This window comes from Rhinatrema bivittatum, chromosome 1 (assembly GCF_901001135.1).
Source record: "Rhinatrema bivittatum chromosome 1, aRhiBiv1.1, whole genome shotgun sequence".
Classification (NCBI taxonomy): Eukaryota; Metazoa; Chordata; class Amphibia; order Gymnophiona; family Rhinatrematidae; genus Rhinatrema; species Rhinatrema bivittatum.
Window position 1 is genome coordinate 139,872,746 of NC_042615.1, and position 23,215 is coordinate 139,895,960.

The 23,215-nt window shown below is 46.7% G+C and overlaps 1 long non-coding RNA gene across 1 annotated transcript in view; it reads right to left on the bottom strand.

Moving 5' to 3' along the window:
- LOC115080114 overlaps positions 1-23,215 on the bottom strand; it is a 37,290-nt gene that overhangs the window by 10,262 nt on the left and 3,813 nt on the right. The window contains exon 2 of the long non-coding RNA XR_003853520.1: positions 22,400-22,500. This is a non-coding gene — a long non-coding RNA (uncharacterized LOC115080114). The remainder of the gene's footprint in view (positions 1-22,399; positions 22,501-23,215) is intronic.

A 23,215-nucleotide genomic window follows, 5' to 3' on the forward strand; every position in this document is an offset into this window, starting at 1 on the left:
AGCATTATAAAAGTGGCTACATGCTTGCGATGTCATCTACAGCAAGAGGGATTGCGTGGAGCGAGTGTGGTATTAAGCGATAAGTGAGCAAAGGCTGGGACTCCTAATGCTAGCAGGATAGCCAAGTGAGCGATCGAGTTCTACAACCCATTAAATTCTACTATTTATTGAATTAAGGACATTCCAATGTCATTTTATTGGAAAAAAATCGATCAGTTGACTGATTTCTAAAGCCTTGAACCAGGCAACCGTTCATCAAATCAGCATGGCTGAAAGGCTGACGCAAAAACTCTCAAGCTCCAGCGAGGGCAGTCCTCTTAAATCATCCACCAATGAGGCCTATGCAGTCCAGACCATTGGCGGACAGTGGGTGAGTGAGACTGTTATCCCGATATGCGGGTCAGGTCAGTACTTTGGCCTTATGCAAGCTGTGAAAATGGTGCAGCATCGGGCCGGCTTATGGATGTCATTCTTTGGTACTGGAGCAATACTGGTGGTAGAGTGCATCAATTGTCAAAAAGTACAATGACTGGAGCATGTGTTCATGCACTGTTATCGCTGCAAGGAATCTTTGTTCCAGGATATCGGCGTAGGCTCCAGAATTACCGTAGGATGACAGGCCGGCCCATCCATGGCCAGTGCAGTTCAAGGTCTGGCGCTTCCACAATGAGAAGGCCAAGTTTACCCTGAAGGGTCAGATAACAGCGGGAGTAGAAAAATTTGAACCAAACCCCCTTCTACCAAGAAACCTCTTTTGTTAACACTGTCAGCATTACCTGAGGTGACCTGCACCACAAAGGCCAAGACTGGTTGGGGCCAGACTCCTGAAAGTGGCGATGACCCAGACATGGTGATGGAAGCCATCATGGAGGAAAACCTGGGAGGCCAGCAGAGATACCGGTACCCTTTCCTGGGCTTAACAGATGGAAATCCAGGAACAACGCAAGCTGGAAGCAGCGATGATCCTCTCCATGATTGGGCAAAGCAGGCAGTGAGTAAAATCTGCTGAACTGGAGACCATGCGGCCATTGAACCCAGTCAGAGTTTCCCTCAGATATCTGAAAGCAATGTCTGCTCCTCATCTGGGCTGGGGCAGATTGAGATCTCTAGATCCACGAGTTCCATATCGTCGGGACATCCGAGGCCTGCATCTTCACAGAGGCAAGTGGAGCGGAAAGAGTGGTACACAGAACAAGCTGAAGAAATGTTTGGGATAGAGACCCCGAAGTGCAATCTTATAGCAAAAGAGCCAAAGACTTTTAGGGAATTTTGTTGGATGGTGATGGAGAAGAAGATGAACTAAGGTAGGATTTTTGCAGTAAAGTTGGGGATCCCTTCACTAGGATTCCCGGATAGCCACTGGAAGAGTTTGTACAATTAAAAATCACCATGGGATCTACCCAGAGAAATGTTTAAAGGACATCTACCTACAGAGGAAAAACATACATGCACCATCATTCAGATGTAAATTCACTCTTCTGGACAATGGACTTTAATTTATTATTATCAATTAATAAACTATTATTTTAACACCCAGACCTGGTCCTGTCTTAGTAATTGCAGTCTCACCTCATGGGAAGTACCAATACAGTACACACACTGGGAATCTTTTAACATCATCTGGGCCACGAGTGGGAGCTTATGCTCAGAAAAAGAATCCCCCAGGGATTGAAAGTCAAGCGCAGGATGGAATTACTAGCCTGAGAAGCTCCTGAAGAGAAATAAATTAATTTGTGTGTCCTTGGGACTAAGCACCTCGCTAAGGGTTACACGTGTTTGGCCCAAATATGTGGCCTTTTGCCTTAGTTCTCATTTGTTTGGCCCAAGCCTGTGGCCTTCTGGTTCTGTTTGTTTGCTCTCTCTCTCTTGTTGCTTATTCTCTTTTGAGTGTGGCCCTAGTGTGAGGTCTTCTTGTTTTGATTGTCTTGTCTTGTCTTCTCATTGTGGACCTCCAGTTTTAGTCTGTTTTGTCTGTTTACCCCAGTCTTGTCAAGCATCCCAGTATCTTTTTTTTTTTGCTTTGTGGGCACTTTTCAGTTCCTTGCAACCAGTGCTGCCTTACTGGGTGTCCTGCAGTACCTGTCCAGGGAGTATGTCTGTTTCATTAAGTCTGCTAGTCACCAATGCCTGAGGACTCAACTTGAGGGTAAAGGTGGTCAGTACTGGCAGAATGAATTCCTGATCCTTGCTCTGCACAAGCCAGGCTTGCCAATGTTCAGCTTGCTCCTTTCGTTGGGGGTATAAAACAATGACACGTACACCTTGCAAATAGCAGACTCATTCATTCTTATCAATGCAGCTTTTTCTAACTTCCGTCTCCTCTGTTGGGCAATGTATGCAAGACACTTCATTCGGAATCTGCTTCTAAGTATACTTTTTTTTTTTGTTAATGTTTTTCTTTATAAACAAGAACGAGTGTTACGTGTTGTATGTGCTTTCTTGCTCTGGGAGTATGACTTAATTTATACAGAAGATAACATTTCTGGGAGACAAGAAAGAGGAACTTAAATAAACACGCCAGCCTTGTACAATGTTTCTACTATTTCATGATGAATATGGCACATTAACTTGACTTTCTTCTGGAATATAACTGGAAACCTGCTCTCCCACCCTATAATGTATTCCAAATCACACTGGCAAGCTCTAGTCCTAAAAATTACCTCTTGAGTTTCTAGAATGGGTGAAAGAAAAAAAGGGGTTTCCCAATTTAATTAAACAATGAAGTATACAGTGATTTTAAACAAACCTCAAGGCTACATTTTCAAAGGCTTATTCAGAATCTAAGTGGGTAAAAATAGAACCTACATGATCGGAATGGCTAAAATTCTGTGCATACTTTTCTAATGTAGATCCTTTTTAATTGCAATAAAAAGAGGTATTCTTGGGAACATGACTATAGGAAGGAACTCTGCCCAGAAATTTAATTTTAAAATATGTATGTTTATAGCTAATGCACATAGGAGGTAATTTAAAAAAATAGTTACGCGCATAAATGTAACATACTATTGTAGCAATTTTCAAAAGTCATTTATTTGAGTAAAGTGCACTTATGCAAGTAAATCCTATGGACAATTGAATGGCTTATATTGTAGCAATTTTCAAAAGCCCAGTTACTAGAGTAAAGTGCATTTGCATGTGTAAAACCCAATTTTAAGCATGTAAATGCTTTTTAAAATCAGGCTCAGAGTTTACACCAGTGTTTCTCAACTCTCTCCTGGAGGCACACCTAACCAATGTGCATGAGATAGATATGTGTACATTGCAGACCCAGGGTATGCAAATCCATCTCATGCATATTCATTGCAGAAATTCTGAAAACCCAACTGGTGAGCTGTGCCTCCAGAAGAAGGTTGGGAAACACTGGTTTACACCTTATTTGAAACAAAGTAAGGAACATGCATACTTTTTTTCACTTAACAACCCAATTTTCAAACACAAATTATGTGACCACTATGTGTTTGAAGATCAGGTTTGTTTTTGTGAGTTGAAAAGTACGCAACGAGCTGAAAAGTATTCATGCACTCTACCAGGTGACTTATGAAACTTTAGCCTTCAGTTTATTCATTGTATCCACATGTTGTAGAAAATATTTTTATGTTGCTTTCCTCATTCAACTTAGTGCTCAAACCCGGCTCGAGCAGGTGTGTATACCATGCATTTGCACGGGACAGCACACCTGGGGAAGGCGGCGAGCTGGCGGCAGCAGGAGAGGCCACAGGGCCGCCGGAAGCCAAAGAAGGCAAAGCCGCCTGTGTTCAAGCCGCTGGCATCCATCAGGGAGGCCCGTCTCTGTTTATTTGTGTGTGCGCACACGCACAGCTTACGCTCTTCCCCCAATCAGGTAGGCCCATGAGAGAAAGAGACAGTGGGGAGGGGGACAGGAGAAGGATGCTCAGCATGATGGCTTGCTTAGGGCAGCTGAACCACTCGCATTGGCCCTGAACGGGGGGGGGGGGGGGGAGCAGCACAGAAATTGTACGAGGCAACACAATCGCTAGCACCGGCCCTGTTAGTGCTAGACACCAAAACATGTCAGCTGTGCAATTTGCACAAAAGCACCCCAAAATAATATAATTTTTTGATAGTTAACACTTGCCATACTGGGGCAGAGCAAAGGTCCATCAAACCCAGCACCCTGTTTCCAACGTGGCTAAGCCAGATCATAAGTATGTGGCAGGATCTCAAGGGGTAGATACATTCTAAGCTGCTTATCCCAAGAATAAGCAGTGGATTTCTGCAACTCTACCTTAATAATGGTTACTGGACTTTTTTAAATGCAGCTACACTAATAGCTTTCACCACATCCTCTGGCAACGAATTCCAGAACTTAATTATGCGATGAGTAAAAAAAATATTTTCTCTTATTAGTTTTAAATGTAACTTCATTGTGGGCTCTCTGGTCTTTGTTCTTTTTGAGAGTAAAGTGATTAATGTTTACTTGTTCATTCCACTCATTAATTTCTAGACCTCTATCATATTTCCCCTAAGCTGTCTTTTCTCCAAACTGAAGAGTCCTAACCTCTTTAGCCTTTCCTCATAGGGGAACTGTTCCATCCCCTTTATCATTGTGGTTGCCCTTACACATCAACCTAATAATTGAAGGTTGACCAACGTGCCGCAAATGCGCAGTAGAGACCAGCTCTACCGCGCATGTGCGGGCGAGCACGTCGGTCTGAGCCAGCGTCAGAAAAAAAAATGGCGGCGTCGAGTGGCAGCGGCGGCGTCGGATGGCAGCGGCGGCGTCGGATGGCAGCAGCGGCGGCGGCGTCGGGTGGCAGCGGCGGCAGCGGCAGCGAGGGAGGAGAGAGAGAGGGAGGAACTGACAGAGAGAGGGAGGGACTGACAGAGGGAGGGAGGGAGTAGGACTGAGTGAGAGGGAGGGAGGGAGTGGGACTGAGTGAGAGGAGGGAGGGAGTGAGTGGGACTGAGTGAGAGGGAGAGAGAGGGAGGGAGGGAGTGGGACTGAGTGAGAGGGAGTGAGTGAGAGGGAGAGAGGGAGGGAGGGAGTGGGACGGAGGGAGGGAGTGGGACTGAGGGAGAGGGGGGAGGGAGGGAGTGGGACAGAGTGAGTGGGACTGAGTGTGAGTGAGAGGGAGGGAGAGAGGGGGGAGTGAGTGAGAGGGAGGGTGGGGAGGAGTGGGTGAGTGTGAGGGAGGGAGGTAGGGGTGGTGAAGAGTGAGGGGAGAGAGAATGAGGGGGAGGTGAGAGACAGAGGGATATAGCCCGTTTTAACGGGCTTAATGGCTTGTTTTTATATATTCTGCTTTTTGTCACTGACCAGCACTGGATTATATTCATATAGGGACGGATTTTCAGAGCCCTGCTCGCCTAAATCCGCCCAAAACCGGGCGGATTTAGGCGAGCAGGGCCCTGCGCGCCGGTAGGCCTATTTTACATAGGCCTACCGGCGCGCGCAGAGCCCCGGGACTCGCGTAAGTCTCGGGGTTCTCCGAGGGGGCGTGTCGGGGGCGGGCCCGGTCGTCGCGGCGTTTAGGGGGCGTGTCGGCAGCGTTTTGGGGGCGGGTATGGGGGCGTGGCTACGGCCCGGGGCGGTCTGGGGCGTGGCCGCGTCCCGGCGCGCAAGAGGCCCGCTGGCCGCGGGGATTTACGCCTCCCTCCGGGAGGCGTAAATCCCCCGACAAAGGTAAGGGGCGGGGGCTTAGACAGGGCCGGGTGGGTGGGTTAGTTAGAGGAAGGGAGGGGAAGGTGAGGGGAGGGCGTTAGACGATTCCCTCCGAGGCCGCTCTGATTTCGGAGCGGCCTCGGAGGGAACGGGGGTAGGCTGCGCGGCTTGGCGCGCGCCGGCTATACAAAATCAATAGCCTTGCGCGCGCCGATCCAGGTTTTTAGCAGATACGCGCGGCTCCGCGCGTATCTACTAAAATCCAGCGTACTTTTGCTGGCGCCTGATGCGCCAGCAAAAGTACGCCTATTCGCGTTTTTTGAAAATCTACCCCATATTGTGGGTGTTTTTCTGTCCCCAGAGTGTTTATAATCTAAATTTGTACTGAAGCAATGGAAGGTGAAGTGACTTGTTAAAGTCACAAAGAGTGTCAATGGGATTTGAACCCCATCAAGCTTTGGCTGTTATGAGGTAGCTCTATCTAACCACTAGGCTATTCCTAGCAGTAGCTTTTGTCAGCTCATAAAATGAGGATTTGTTTCACCTTGAAGTTGAAAAAAATGGAAAGCAATTAAATCAACACTTAGGGAAAAATATCGTAAACTGTATAAAAAAAACACCTCTGAAGTCCATTCATATGGGATATCAGACTAAATGGAACATGGCAATGTAAATGCCTATGATCCCAAAGGCATGAACCATTTATTCTAGTATGAATAATATTTTCTGTTTCTTCACTTATTAATGTATACTGTCAATTCAATTGTTGTAATGTAAACCAAAATGATTAGTAACTCTGTTACCAGAACTTTGGTATATAAAACTGTTAAATAAATAAATAAATAAAAGGTTAAGGGCACCTACAATTCAAATTCCAAATAAGAGATGCAAATTAATATCAAATGCAGGTGCTTATCTTAGGGTATCATACAAGGTATAACTATAGTCAAGAAATGTTATCACTTGCTACCATACTCATAAAATAAACAGTTGTATTGACTTTATCAAGCACTCAATATAATCAAATACAAATGTCAGTCCCTTAAACATAACAAAGACAAAAATCTTTTTTTTTTTGTTTTTTGATGCAAATAAAAACACAGTTTCAATAAAAATATGTCCAGTGCAAAAATACTTAGCTTTAAAAATTACTAGAAACAAGTGTCTTAAATTACATACTACATTGGAAGCTCACTTTTACTTCCAGTCACAATAGTTAACCCGACACTGCCAGTGTTTCAGTGTGTATTGCATGCTTCAGAGTTTTCTCAATCTCGAACAAAGCTGTAGCAAAAAAGGATTATTACCTGTAAAACCATATTGGTCTCAGTATAAAACTTTAGAGACTTACTACTAGTACCCAAAAACTACTAGTTTTTGGGTACTTGCCAGGTTCTTATGGCCTGGATTGGCCACTGTTGGAAACAGGATGCTGGGCTTGATGGACCCTTGGTCTGATCCAGTATGGCATGTTCTTATGTTCATAGATGGACAAGCAGTCTCATTGCATTCAGCCATGATATTGCACAAACACTCTTATAGTCAAAATGTCAGACAGGCAACCAAGTCACAATATTCCATACCACCACAAACATCTGTTAGGATGAAACGAACCAATCAGAAAGGTGATAGCTAAAGCATAAAAAATGGCAGGCAAATTAAAAAATGCACTGTTAAACCCATATAGGAAGGACTCACAGAAGACATTCGGATATATTATGTCCACAAAATAATGTAAGCTATTAAAGAGTTGTAGCTCATAGAAAACAGTCCAGTTGACTTCTTTATTAAGGCCAGGGCTTTTGTATGGCAGTAAATGCTAGTACTCTCACGTATCTGGTTGCTAGGCAGCCCCACTAGCCGCTAGAATGGGCCTTCACTGGGTCATGCTTGGACACACTCTAGCCACTGCCCTGAAGGCTGCATAACTAGCAAGGCCATTACTACAAGAACATCCCTCACAGTCTACTCCTCTCCTCAGCATGGAGTCTCTTCTCTGCCTTTGGCCACCTGTTCTCATGCACCTACCTGTGTAACGTTGCTCTTCTTCCTTGTTCCTGGACCTTTATCTGTTTAACTTTGCCCTTGCTTTGTGTCTAGTTCCTGTTTTGTTTAGGCTTCTAGCCTGCCTGCCCTGCCTCTGTCTTGTCTCTGGTCTGTGCTCCGTGTCTTGTCCTTGTCCTTTTGGGCTTATCCAGTCTGCGTGTATTTCATCTCTTGCCCTGCCCTGTCTAGACCTTCCTGTAACCTCCCTTGTCTGTGTATTTCCTTGTTGTACTCCTGTCCTGTTTCCTGTGGACCTCCCACTGGCCCACCTACTCTCCCTGTCTAGACCTTCCTGTAAGCTCCCTTGTCTGTGTATTTCCTTGTTGTACTCCTGTCCTGTTTCCTGTGGACCTCCCACTGGCCCACCTGTCTCTCAGTGGCTCTTCTGCTCCCTATGGGCCTCCCAGTGGCCTTTCTCCTCTCTGTGGACCTCCCTATGACCCTTCTGCTTCCTTTGGGTCTCCCAGTGAACCTTCAGCTCCTTGTGGGCCTCCCAATGATCCTTCTGCTCCCTGGGGGCCTCCCAGTGACTCTTGCTCCCTTTGGGTTTTCAGTAACCCTTCTGTTCCCTGTGGGCCTTCCTATGCCTAACTTGTGTCTTGTCCAGGCCTCCTAGTGGCCTAGCTTTCCTGTGTGTTTCTTGCCTTGCATCCACTTCTGGTCTTACCCTGTGTCATGTCTACTTGTTTTCCCTGTCTTCCCGATGCACTTCGTGTTCCAGTGTGTACCCTGTTCCTGACCTAGTTTACCGCTTCCAGAAAACCGGCACAAGAAATCCTGTTTGCAACCAGAACCTGTGGGCTCAACCGAAGGGAGAGGTGGGTGGTCACACAGAAGATCCATGCTTGACCTGCCTGCTCCTGACTCCTGCGCCCTTCTGCTTAGGGGCATCCCCAAATTGGCCAGCCCAGCCATGATAGGTACTGAGAACCAGCAACTTTTTCTCACGTGCTCAAATGTTCTGTATGAGGTGGTATGGGGATATGAACAAAAAATGTGGGCAGCAGCTGCTGTACGTACAGTGATCAGGGATAGTAGCCTGTCTCTATCTCCTCGCCCATGCAGTGCTCAGATATGCCCCCATCCAGCTCACCCAAAGAAAGGCAAGGAAGAGGAAGCCAGGCAGGACATACAAGCCAGAAAAAAGAAAAGTCCAAAGTTGACCTCATCGACTGTAGCTCTCTTTACTTCCCCCTCCAGGAAGGCTCTGCAAAAGAGGAGAAGGAAGCAAAGAAGTTCCAGCAAACCCATCGGAAGAAAGGGCCCAAAGCTCCAAAAGAAGTTGGTTCTACTGCTACTGATTGTAGCTTCCTCACCCTCCACAAAAATTCCATGGTGGATGGAGGAAACCAAGCAAGAAACTTGAAGAAGAAAAGCCCCAAAGCTCCAGAGGAAGTTGATCCTACCGCTGCTTTGACTGCATTTTCCTGTACCTCTACCTCTAGAAAGGCTATGCAGCGTTGGAGGAAGCCTGGCAGTGCCCTCTTGATGCCAGAAGAAAGGCTCAGAAGCTCCTGTTTGAAGAGGATGTCCTCCCCACTGAATGTGGCAGTTTCTTCCATCCTCTCCCCCCTACCCCAGAGTCTATACTGTCTGGCCTGCTCCAGAGGATTCTAAAGCTGCTTCTTCAAATTGCAAGTCTTAAAAAAATTAAAACCTCTTCTACACTTCCGAGACTTCCGCTTGGTACTACAATCTATCATCCTCCCTAAACTGGACTATTGCAACTCACTCCTCCTGGGCCTGCCAGCCAACACCATCAAACCACTTCAGATGGTCCAGATCGCGACGGCCAGAATTCTCACTAACACCAAAAAAATGGGATCACATCACCCCTATCCTCCAAAATCTTCACTGGCTGCCTATAAAATTTAGGATACAATTTAAATCCCTCATGATGATTCACAAGGTTCTTCACAACATCTCCCCCCTCAACCTATCCTTCCAACTACAGCAACACATCTCCAATAGACCAATCAGAAGTGCATACCAGAACATGCTTCACACCCAGCCAACAAAAACCTCATTGAGGAAACGAGCTCTGTCCACTGCAGGTCCCCATCTTTGGAACCTGCTCCCACCGGACCTCCGCCAAGAACCATGCCTTCCGACATTCAAAAAGAAGCTAAAGACTTGGCTATTCACTCAAGCTTTCCCTGAGAGCTAAAATCTGGTGAAGCGACAGACGATATACCTACCTCTGTACATATGTTCCTGATTTATGGTTCCCAGTTACATTTAATTGAGTTTATGAAAGTTCTCTTTAATAGTTTTCCTGTATACTTGTGTTAATGTATTCTGCCTTGAGGCGACTGTTTTAATGTATTTCCGCCCTGGAGGCGACTGTTCAGTTCCTTGTAAACCGGTGCGATATGTATTCTTTACAGGAACATCGGTATATAAAAATTAAAAATAAATAAATAAATAAATAAATAAATAAATAAATAAGAAGAGCTGAGGAGGGCTAGCAGCATCCAGCAAAATGTAATACACCAAAACAACAGCCAGAACGCCTCCCCCTCCAACTCCCAAAAGACAAGCTAAATTTATTCTTTCTTTCCCCAGGGTCCAGTATCAGTCCCCATGTATTTGAAGGTCTTTAGCATATCTCCCTGTCTCTTCTCTATTACAGGACATACATATTAAGGTTCTTCATTCTCATCTCATATGGCTTTCCATTCTTAGCATACACCATTTTGGTTCCATTCTTCCATTCTTAATTAATGATGCACAAAAATCAAATCTTTTCCAATAGAAAGGAAACTGTAAAACTAGAGATCACAATATGAAACTGCCAAGGGGAAGACGCAGGAAAAATATCAGGAAATATTTCTTCACAGAAAAGTTGGTGGATGCATGGAATGCCCTTCTGGAAAAAGAGGTGAAGAGGAGATCAGTAACAGAATTCAAAAGGGTGTGGGACAAACACAAAGGATCCCTGCTAGCTTGAGAAAGGAAATGCAGAAATGGTGTAACTTTTCTAGTCACCTATAATTTCCATTGAGGCTTGGGGGTGGTGTGCATGGAGCAGCAGTTGCTACTACCCTTAACAGAAGGCTTGAGGTTAGCCTACATGGAGCAGCAGTGTCATGAATGTGAGCCCTTGGACTGTGGCATGGTTAACGCAGCTTAGTAGGTGAACCCACTAGGCTCATGCTGATATCTGGTGGACACGACCTTCTGGGACTGGAGCTGGAGTTTCACCTATAACAACCCCGTTCCCAACAGGTTGAACCCTTGGATTCCAGAGACCGGCAGGGCTTAGGTGAGTGTCCATTAAGGCATGGGCAGAGAGAGTCCAGGTATGGGCAGTGTTTAAGGAGGAGTCAGTGTCCATAGTGGAGATCAATACCAGGCAGCTGGCATGAGAGTGGTCCGGGTCCTTAGCAGAGGTTAATACCAGATGCCAGGCAAGAGAATGGTCAAGGTCTGTAGAAGAGGTCAGTACCAAGTGGCAGGCAAGAGAAAAAAAAACAAGGATGGACACTGAGGATCACGACAAGACAGAATGGACAGGGCAAGGCAACAGAGAGGTGGTCATGGCAGGAGCACAGCAAGGAAACACAGCAGAACACCAAGGCAAGCAGGATAATGAGGCATGAAGGGTAGCAACATGCAATGCAGGCTGAAGCAAGGACTTGGAGCATGGCTGAGGTTTAAATACCCAGCCACGCCAACATCATCAAAGGGCATCTCCAAAGTCTTTCCTGCCATGGGGCCTTAATAAGTGGGGGAGGTTCACGCATGCACATAGGGTAGGTGCAATGCAATTGTGGAGGATTCTGATAGTGGTATTCCTGCTGCGAGGGAATCCGGTAGCATCATCAGAGCCCAGGAGCACTGAGAGTAAGTTTGACTGGTTGCAGGCTTCCACATAACCAGTTAAAACATTATAGTATCTCATCCCCTTCTAAACCCCCTTCCCAAGCCTCCTGGTTTCGGCTTTGTGGATAGAATTGATGGAACATAAGAACATAAGAACATAAGAAAATGCCATACTGGGTCAGACCAAGGGTCCATCAAGCCCAGCATCCTGTTTCCAACAGTGGCCAATCCAGGCCATAAGAACCTGGCAAGTACCCAAAAACTAAGTCTATTCCATGTAACCATTGCTAATGGCAGTGGCTATTCTCTAAGTGAACTTAATAGCAGGTAATGGACTTCTCCTCCAAGAACTTATCCAATCCTTTTTAAACACAGCTATACTAACTGCACGAACCACATTCTCTGGCAACAAATTCCAGAGTTTAATTGTGCGTTGAGTAAAAAAGAACTTTCTCCGATTAGTTTTAAATGTGCCCCATGCTAACTTCATGGAGTGTCCCCTAGTCCTTCTACTATCCGAAAGAGTAAATAACCGATTCACATCTACCCGTTCTAGACCTCTCATGATTTTAAACACCTCTATCATATCCCCCCTCAGTCGTCTCTTCTCCAAGCTGAAAAGTCCTAACCTCTTTAGTCTTTCCTCATAGGGGAGTTGTTCCATTCTCCTTTAGAAGTCTGGGGACTTGGAGATTAGAAGCAGGCTCCCATGTTTTCTCCTTGGGGCCAAAACCCTTCCACAAAATGAGGTATTGAAGCTAGTTCCAGCCCCTCCTGAAGTCAAGAATCTCCTGGACATCATACTCTGTATTCTCAGAAATTACGTCCACAGGTTTAGGAGGGGTCATGAGAGCCAAAATAAGAGTATTGGCTTGAGGAGGGAGACATGGAACATGTTATGGATTTTGAGAGTAGATGGGAGTTTCAGCTAATAAGCCAGTGGACCAATTTGATGAACAATAGGAAATGGGCCAATGAAATATGGAGAAAATGTGTCAGAAGGGTTCTTGAGTGATAGGTTGCAGATACTCAGCTATACTAATTCTCCAGGTTTAAATTGAGATGCTGGCTGGTGCCTCTTGTCTGCTTGTGTTTTACATATTTCAGTAGCTGCAGTAAGGAGCTGTTGGATTTTCTGCCATAGGTCCCTGAAGTCCTGACCAATGGTGTTAGCTGCAAACATGGGGCTGACTCCAGGATAGGGAGCGGTATTCATGGATGTCTGCCAAACTCTATCTAGAAAGGTGACAATCCCAATGAACTTCCCACATGGTTGTTGTGGCAGAATTCTGCCCAGGGGAGAAGAGAGGCCCAGTTGCCCTGAGTTTCATTAATGTATGCTCTCAGGAATCCTTTAAGAACCTGGTTTATTCTCTCGGTCTGGCCATTGCTTTGTGGATGGTATGCAGAGGTAAAGTCCAAGGAGATGCTGAACGTCTTTCAAAGACTTTTCTAAAAGTGGACTTTGAACTGCACTCCTCGATCTGAGAAAACATGTGTGGTAGCTCATGCAGGCAGAAGATATGTTGAACAAAGAGAACAGCTAATTCTGGTGCAGATGGAAGGCCAGGAAGTGGTGTGAAGTGAGCCATCTTGGAAAACTGGTCCACTACTAACTAGATGGTTGTGCAGCCATTAGAGAAGGGGAAGATCAATGATGAAGTCAGTGGCCAGATGGATCCAGGGTTCCTCGGGGTTTGGCAATGGCTGTAACACCCACCCATGATGGGCGTGGGAACTCTTATGAATTGCACAATTGTGGTTGGACTCTACTTAGTGTTGTACATCACGCTTCACCTGAGGCTACCAGTAATGGCAGAAGAGTAACTCCAGGGTTCTAGTGACTCCAGGGTGCTCAGCCAGGTGGGAGTCATGGGTCTATTTAAACATTTTTTCTCACAATCATTTGGGGACTACTGTCTTTCCCGGTGGGACATGTCTTGCGATGTGACCACAATTCTTGCCAGATTGATGTGGTGGGGAGGTTCTGAGGAGTCTTCAGCCTCAAAGGACCATGAAAGGGCATTGAGCCATTGCTTCTTCTCCACAGGATGGTACCTGAGTTCAAAGCTGAAACGATTGAAGAATAATCACCTTCCAGCCTATCATGGGTTCAGGTGATGGGCTTACGGTAAGTATTAAAAGTTCTTGTGATCGATGTAGATCATGATCTGGTGTCTAGCCCCCTCCAACAGATGGCACTACTCTTCCAGCACTAATTTCATGGTCTAGAGTTCTCTGTCCCCAAGAGTATAGTTTTTTCTATGGGACTTAATTTCTTGGAGAAGAAGAAGCATGACATGAGGTCCCTTAATCATTGTGTTGAGTGAGGACAGCTTCTACCCCAATGGCAGAGGCATCTACCTCCATGATGAAGGGTCTCAATGGATCCAGACAGTGGAGACAGGGGTCCCAGAGAAATTCCTGTTTGAGGTGGCCAAAGGCCTGAATGGCTTCTTTAGACCAGTGTCTGGTGTTAGCGCCCTTCTTGGTAAGGGCAGTGAGGAAATCCACTAAGGAGGAGTACACGTGCACAAACTGATGGTAATAATTGGCAAAGCCAAGGAAGCATTGCAAGGCCTTGAGCCCGATGGATTGGGGCCAGTCTTGAATGGCTTTTACCTTATCCGAGTCCATACACAGACCATGATGGGAGACAATGTAGCCCAGGAAAGGCAGTTCCTCCTGCTCGAATGCACATTTTTCAAGCTTAGCTTAAAGTAGTGTTCACAGAGTCTCTGTAATGTTTGTCTTACATGCTGACAGTGATGTGCCAGGGAGTATGAAAAGATGAGGATGTCATCCAGTTATACCACAATATGGGAATACAAGAGGTCCTGGAAGATCTCATTGACTATATGTTGGAAGATGGCAGGAGAGTTGTGAAGACCAACAGGCATGACCAGATGTTAATAATGACCATCCTGGGTGTTGAATGACATCTTCTACTCATCACTCTCCTATATGCTTTTAAGATTGTAGGCCTCTCTGAGATCTAGTTTTGTGAAGATTTGTGCTCTTCATAGGCGGACAAAAAGCTCCATAATGAGGGCAGTCGGTATCAATTCTTTTGAGTAATAGCATTGAGGCCCCTGTAGTCTATGCACAGCCTGAGTGAGCCATCCTTATTCCCCACGAAGAAGAATCCTACCCCAGCAGGAGATGAGGAAGGGTGGACAAAACCCCACTCTAGGTCTTCTCAGATGTAATTAACTATGGATAGACTCGGTCTCTAGGAGGCATCTTACCCTGGAGCAGAAAATGGATAGACTCAGTCTCCAGGAGGCATCTTACCCTGGAGCAAGTCAATTAGGAAGTTATATGGTCTATGAGGTGGCCGGGTCTCTGACTCATAGACCACATGACTGCCCAATTGACTTGTTTACCCCACACATGAGCAAAGACTATGTATTGAGGAAGAAGACCCAGCAGGTCTGGAGTAGATGTCCAGGCTAAAGCAACCAGTGGAGAGACCTGAGAGAGACAATATACCTGGCAGAAGGGACCCCAGGGGCAATCTGTAATGCTTTTCAGTTTATAGACGGGTTGTGGTACTGTTGCGTTTGTGCCTGTTCTCGCCCTTGCTCCACCCTTTCTACCTTTGTGGCGACTCCCTTTGGATCTGACGGACAGATGCTGTTGCAGCTTCTCCTTGCCGCTTCTCCCTGGAATCCCCGGGCTGGCCTGACGCTGCGGATCCGCCATGTTCCTGATGATGTATAGGCACGCGCGCACGCGCTCCAGAGTTTGTACCGGCTAGGGCGCGAACCTCGGGGGCGTCCCCCCATAGTGATGTCATCCGCTTCCAACTTAAAAGGTCTTTGCTTGCAACTGTGAATCGAATTAGCAAGGGGAATTCTTTCTCTGCTGTTCTGCCTCCACAAACTTGCCAAGGAGTACCCACTCCTTGGGGGCCCCGCTCTCTCTTCTTGATTTCAGATTGCTAAAATGGGATCCGGTACTCGCTCCTCGAGGGCCTACGTCCCTGAATGCTCAGAAGACTCCTTACTGCCTGAAAGCGATCACAGACGTGAACACTGTGAGTTCTATTACAGATTGGAACCGGTACTCACTCCACGAGGGCCTATGTTCCTAATCTCCGAAGACTCCCTTCTGTCTAAGACTTTATCGCAGGTACGGAGATCGGGAGTTATTATTGCAGATAGGAGCCAGTACTCACTCCACGAGGGCCTATGTTCCTAAAACCCTTCAAAAACTCTCTTCTATCTCAGAAGCTATCGCATACCTATATCTGGTACATTACTATTTCATATTGCAGATAGGAACTGGTACTCGCTCCACGAGGGCCCATGTTCCTAAACCCTTCATAGACTCTCTTCTATTCCAGAAGCCATCTCATACACAGATATTGTGAGTTCTTATTCCAGACTGCATATAGGAACCAGTACTTGCCTACGGCTCCTATTCCTGAATATACTGAAGACTCTCTGTTGCATAGAAGCCATTACTGATATCTACAATTGTGAGTGTATCATCTGCTACTGGTTATGTATCCTGCATACCCTGTCTACTCACTACCTATAGTCTCTCTCTACAGCTCAGCAACCCAGAGACCGCAATTCCAGTTTCTGAGGGACTTCAGCCCTGCCGGGCACATCAGCTCGCTACTGCCACTTCTGGTGGTTCTACTTTTTGTCTAATAAAGAACTATCTGTGTTTGTCTCCATACTCCAGCCTAGCCGGTGGTCCCTCTCAGGATATCCTCCTGGGACCGCTGTCATCTGCCACTGGCCCAGGGATTCACCAGTTTCCATTAAGTGTTTATTCCTTACACTACTAGAGCAGTATCATACAGACTGCCACTCTGTGGGAGCCAACCCACAATAGATCATTAACTCCACCTATGGAGTATTACAAATTGCTAGCTCCTCCCCTTGGGGGAGCAGCATTGAACAGATTGCTACTCCTCCCCTTTGGTGGGGTGATTTAATACAGATTGCTAACTCTGCCCCTCTGGGGAGCAGATTTATTACAGGTACATGGCCTGGATAGTCCAAGAATGATGGGATTGACAGCCCTGGGCCATATTGGGTCAAACCAAGGGTTCATCAACCCAGTATCCTGTTTCCAACAGTGGCCAACCCAATTCACAAGTACCTGGCAAATTCCAAAACAATAAATAGATCCCATGCTCCTAATGCAGCAACAAGAAGTGGCTATTCCCTATTGATTAACAGCAGTTTATGGACTTCTCCTCCAGGAACTTATCCAAACCTTTTTTATACTCAGCTACACTAACTGTAGAAAGAGAAAATCTCCTGGTGTAAGAACCCTGTCTAGAGGGTTAGAGGTAAGGTGCCCACAGATAGGTGAATAGGCAGAGGCTCATCGTACATGGAGGATAGGGTACCTGCCTTGGTCAGTGTGATAATCGGGAGATTATTCTGGTGAATCATTGCATCCAGTATGAAGTTGACATCAGCTTCCAAATCCGAGAAAGCCTCGGCTTGCCCCATGGTATCCATGGAAAGGATGCAAACTGGCACACAGTAACTGAGGTGAGGTAGAAGAGAGGCCTAGGGTTACCTCTCCAACCAACCATAGTCTTGGAAGTTTCCAGCTTTTTTGGGGAAATGGCTGCAAAAATGCTCCTGGCCTGTGCAGTAGAGGCAGAGGTTGAGCTGCCTGCGCCTCTGTTTTGCTTCCTCAATGAGGTGGATTTGCCCAGTTGCATGGGCTCTTCTGAAGGGAAGGTGGCCAATGCATCATTTTGGGAACCACAAACCACTAGAACCTGGGGGCCAGTCAAACGGGTCAACAGAACATCACTCTCTCCTGGCTCATTTCTAAAACTGGAGGTCCAGAGTGATGAACTCCTCTAACGTGGGGGGGTATGTCCTGGCCTACCAACATCTTTTATGTGTTCCGCCAAACCTTGCCAAAAGATACTCATCTGGATATGTTTGCCCCAACTGAGTTCAGAGGCCAGGGTGTGAAACTGGATGGCATAGTTGCCAATGGAGCTATTGCCCTGTCTGAACCAAAGCAGCTCTGTGGCAGCGGACGATGCCCAACCCGGCTCGTCAAAGATCAAATGAAACTAGCGGAGGATGTTGTCCCAATTCTCCATCAGGGGGTCATTTCATTCCTAGAGGGGTGATGCCCAGTCCAGGGCAGGGCCACCCAACAGAGACAGCATGAAAGTCACTTTGATGCGATCTGAAGGAAAACTGGCTGCCTGGAGTTAAAAGTGCATTCTGCACTGGTCAGTAAATCCTCTGCAGCCCTTGGAATTGCCTTCATAGTTGGGGATGGTGGAAGATGTGACATGTAGGCTGCTTGCCGGATCGGCACGATAGGGGATGGTGCTAACGCCGGCGCAGAAGCAGGAAGCTGCAAGGATTCCATTAGGGCCGCCAGGTCTTGAAGGATGCCAGTCATGTTGTTAAGCTGGTCTTGCTGCTGTTGGACTTGGAGTGCCAACCCTGAGATAGCCTGAAATGCCAAGCTCATGGCATCAGGAAACTGTCATGCATGTGAGCCCTTGGACCTTGGCATGGTTAACGCAGCCTAGTAGGCAAACCAACTAGGCCCACACCAACAGCTGGAAGACCTACCTTTACTGGGACTGGAGCTGAAACTTCGCCTGTACCAGCCCCATTCCCTGCAGGTTGAGTCCTTGGGTTCCAAGAGCATGCAGGGCTTAGGCAAATGTCCCTTAAGGCATGATCAGAAAAAGTCCAGATATGGGCAATGGTCAGGGCTGGCAGCAAAAAGACAGGATCCAGGAAGAAGCCGAGGTCAAGGAAGGCAGCATGTAAGGAGGAGTCAGTGTCTGTAACAAAGGTCAATATCAGGCAGCATGAAAGAGAGTGATCCGAGTCTGTGGCAGAGGTCAATATCAGGTGTCAGGCAAGAGTGGCCATGGTTCATAGCAGAGGTCAGTACCAGGCAGCAGACAAGTGAGTGGTCAGGGTCCAAAGCAGAGGCAGATCAGTATCAGGCATCAGGCAAGAGTGGTCAGGGTCCATAGCAGAGGTCAGTACCAGGCAGCAGACAAGAGAGTGGTCAGGGTCCAAAGCAGAGGTCAGTACCAGGCAGCAGACAAGAGAGTGGTCAGGGTCCAAAGCAGAGGTCAGTACCAGGCAGCAGACAAGAGAGTGGTCAGGGTCCAAAGCAGAGGTCAGTACCAGGCATTAGGCAAGAGAGTGGTCAGGGTCCAAAGCAGAGGTCAGTACCAGGCAGCAGACAAGAGAGTGGTCAGGGTCCAAAGCAGAGGTCAATACCAGGTGGCAGGCAAGATAGACAAAACAAGGAAGGATGGATACTGAGGACCAGGACAAGACAGGACAGATATGGCAAGGCAACAGAGAAGTGGACAAAGCAGGAGTAAGGTAAGCAGGCACAACAGGAAGTAAGGCAAGACAGGATCATGTCAAGGAAACACAGCAGGACACCAAGGCAAGCAGAACAATGAGGCATAAAGAATAGCAACGTGCACTGCAGGCTAGGCAGGAGGACCTGTTGCTGAGGCAAGGACTTGGAGTATGGCTGGGGTTTAAATCTCCAGCCGCGCCAATGTCATGGGAGGATGCCTCTGAAGTCTTTTCTACTGTGGGGCCTTGATAAATACATAGAAACATAGAAAAGATAGCAGAAAAGCGCTAATGGTCCATCCAGTCTGCCCAGCAAGCTTCCCATGGTAGTATCTGCCGCGCCCATGTATCAGTCAGTTTTGCTTGATGTGCTTTGCTTATGGACTTGGCCGTAGAAGCAGGCCTGTGGTTTTTACTTAATGTCTGAGCATCAGTACCCCAGACTGTAAAAAAGTCATGGCTCACGTTGGTTGTCCCTGAATCCAGATTTCTCTTTCTTTTCAGTCCCCACATGTGCATGCCTAGGGGAAGGTGCAGTGCGATTCTGGAGGCATCCGATTGCAGCATCCCCACCACAAGGGAACCCTGGTGGCATCTTCAGAGCCCGGTGGCACTAAGAGTAAGTGCTTCTGGTCACAGGTCTCCCCTCGACCGACTGAAACATTACAGGCAGTTGTTACTGCACTTAACAGAAGGCTTTGGGATGGTTTGCACAGAGCGGAAGTTGCTACTACCACAAAACTAAACTTTAAATAAAAGATAACTAAATGAAACAAATAAAAAATTGCTAGGCAGACTCACTGGATCACTTTGGCCTTTATCCGCCATCATTCACCATGATACTATGTTGCTATCTTACAATGAAAAATGATCACAAGTTCTTTTTCCATATCTTGTTTTGCACAAGCAGGTTGCAACCATGCTAATGGATTTTTAACGTGTTGCAGGAGGCAGGACTACCAAGGGGGGGGGGGGGGGGGGGGGGGGGGGGGCCCTCCCCCAAGAACAGTCCGCCCCTCCCCCAGGAACAGTCCTGCATATGAATGAGTACAAGCACATTTTCTTCTAGAAAAAAAGTACTGAGGATGTCACAAAATTTAAAGTCCACGAGGAGGTAACAAAATTCAATCTGTGGATCTGCCCCTGTTCGAATCTTAAAAGCTTTAAAATCATAATCGCTACTGCAGATATTGACAGGGGTACATCTGAGAATTTCAAGGATTCTTAGGAATGTTGACAAGAAATCCAGTAGTTGACAGGAGGGGCTGAAAGTCATCCACCCTGAATGCAACTCAAATGTTTAGTCACTCAAACATGTAAAGCTCTCTTAGTCTTCCCAATGTATATAAAAATATAGGGGTCCCAAATTGCATAAATAACCCCCAAAGTGCTGCAAGATGTTGATCGAATAAGCTTGAAGGGCTGGTGTACAGGGAACAGTAACTCACTCCCATTAAAGGAGAATGTACATACAGAACAATGTCCACAGGCAAAGTGTCCAGTGGGGCTCTCGGTAATATCTTTTATAGCAATATAAGGAATAAAAGTTGAATGTACGAAATGGTCTCTCAAACTGGATCCCCTCTTGAAAACAAACAACGATGGATCCCAAAACACTTTCTGTATTCCCAAAATGTGCCAATTGTGTCTCAAGTTCCAATGAACTTATGGATGAATTTTTAAAGTGCATCTTGAGCTAAAAGGCCCATATACATGAGTATCTGGGCCGTGTACGATCAATGCGTATTTAAATAGCCACAAATTATGCGTGTATATATACAGGCTGGAGTTTAAAAAAGGGGGAGGAGATAGGTGTGTCAGGGGTGTTCCGGGGTGGGCCCAATAATTACATGCATAAATCTGTATTTTAAATCCCACGGCCACAGTGCATGGTGGCTTTTTAGCCACATACTGTATATTTACTAGGGATGTGCATTGTTTTTTTGTTGGATGAAAATATTGTACGATATTTTTCTAATCTGTCAAGTATTGGGGTCCCTGAAAATGATAGGAAAACCCCACAAAATGTTTGTGTGGTTTTCTTATCGTTTTGGGGGGTGGGGGAGAAAGGGCACACAGAAAAAAACCCCAAACCCACCCCGACCCTTTAGATCGAACTATTTACAATCCCCCCACCCTCCCGACCCCCCCAAAACTTTCCTAAAGTACCTGGTGGTCCAGCGGGGGTCCTGGGAGCAATCTCCCACTCTCGGGCCGTCGGCTGCCACTAATCAAAATGGCGCCGATGGCCCTTACCATGTGACAGGGGCTATCGGTGCCATTGGTTGGCCCCTGTCACATGGTAGGAGCAATGGACGGCTGGCGCCATCTAAAATGGAGCACCTGGCTCAAGCACAGAAATTGAGCCACAGGCAAGCCCTATAGTCCTTATTTTTTAACTGGTTCAGTTTTGAATTGTGCTATCGACCAGCTGACAAAAACCATCGGGCCAATGCCCTCTCTCAGTCCTTTGATGCAGATGGGACACAGGACCCACCACAGTCTATCATCGACCCAGCCAAGATCGTGGCTGCTGCTACGTATATGATACCTCCCAGCTAAACCGTGGTTCCCGATGCCTGTGGCAAAAAGTCCTGGAATGTGCCCAAAACTCCCATCTTTCTGGTCATCCTAGTATCACCCAGACTTTGTAACTCATATTACAACACTGCTGGTGGCCCCAGATAAAAACTGATGTTCAGCGATACTTGGGGTCCTGTCCCATGTGTTCCATGCACTAGAGTTCCCAAGTACGACCATGGGGGCTGTTACAGCCGCTGCCAGCCCCCAAGGAACCCTGGACCCATGTGGCCACAGATTTTGTCTGTGACCTTCCTTTCTCAGGTGGCAATACCACCATGTGGGTGGTTGTAGACAGATTTTCAAAGATGGTATATTTCATTCCTCTTCCTGGTCTCCAGTCTACTCCCATATTGGCTAAACTATTTGTACAACACATCTTCTGCTTTCACGGACTCCCTTGTCACATACTCTCAGATTGTGGGGTCCAATTCATGGCCTGCTATTAAAAAGCCTTAGAGTATGTTGAAAATTTGGGATTACCTTAGATTTTATTTCAGCCTATCACCCTCAAAACAATGGGCAGACCGAGCAGGTGAAACATGAGCTCACGACATTCCTATGAGCTTATGTCAATTTGAGACAGGACAAATGGTCTTCTCTACTCTCCTGGTGCAAGTTTGCTCACAACAATTACATCAATGCATCCACAGGCTCTTCTCCATTTTATCTCTTCTTCAGACACCATCCCTGAATACCCACGCCTCTACCTACCATGGTTACCTGTGCAATAGCCACTTTAATGGGCAACAATTCCACAGCTTATGGCAAAAATCTCATTGCCTTTTGTCGCAGGCGGCTGACTGCTTCAAGACCCAAGCCGACAGGAAGCAATGTCCAACACAGTCTCTGCATCCTGGAACATTGGTTTGAAAAAGCACTAAGAAACTCTGTCTGAGGATTCCTTCTCTAAAGTTTGCTCCTCATTTCATTGGGCCTTTCCCTGTGATCCGACAAATAGGACCAGTAACCTACAAGCTTCACTTACCTTCATTTCTCAGAACACATGATTCATTTCAATTTCTCTGCTTAAACCAGTCTCATTCTCATGGCCAAAAAAATCTTTGCTCCCGACTCCACAAATCTCAGCTGAAAAAGATACACAGTATGAGGTCGAAAAAATATTGGATGCCAGAAGGGTTTGAAACAGACTTCAGTACCTTATTTCTTAGAAAGGATATGGACCGGAGGAAAATTCTTGGGAACTGACCTCCAACCTCCAAGCCCCCCAATTGATTCAGGAATTCTATCAGAGATTCCCCAAGAAACCTAGGCCCAGAAGATGGGGAGGGACTTTAGAGAAGGGGTACTGTTACACTCAGTGGCTTGCGGCAAGACCCCCAACACCGCCAGATTCAGAAACTCTCCTTCATGGTGCTGACCGCCACCGACAGGACATGCAACAGGATGCTGTCTTCATAGGCCGCTCCCAAAGACCCCTCTAGGCATGCACTTAACCCGCGGCAAGAATTGGCTACATCACCACCTGATGACATCATTGACTTCCGCCCTTAAAAGGGACCCTTGGATTCCCATACTTTGCCTCAGTAACAGGTTCTCTGGAAATTGTCTGTCCCTATATGTGTTGCTAGTCTGTGTGTCTTGTTCCTTGCCTTGGTCTTGCTTTGTTCCTTGCTTGTTTGCCTGGTACATCTCTTGCCCACCTTGTTGTTGTTGTCCTTGCTTGTCTCATCTGTTGTTCCTTGCCCCCTCAGTTTGATGTCCTGGACTTTGACCTCAGGCTTCGACTCGATTCTGCCCTGCCTGCTGCCTTCCCCGACCTTTGCCCGTCTCTCTTTACTGC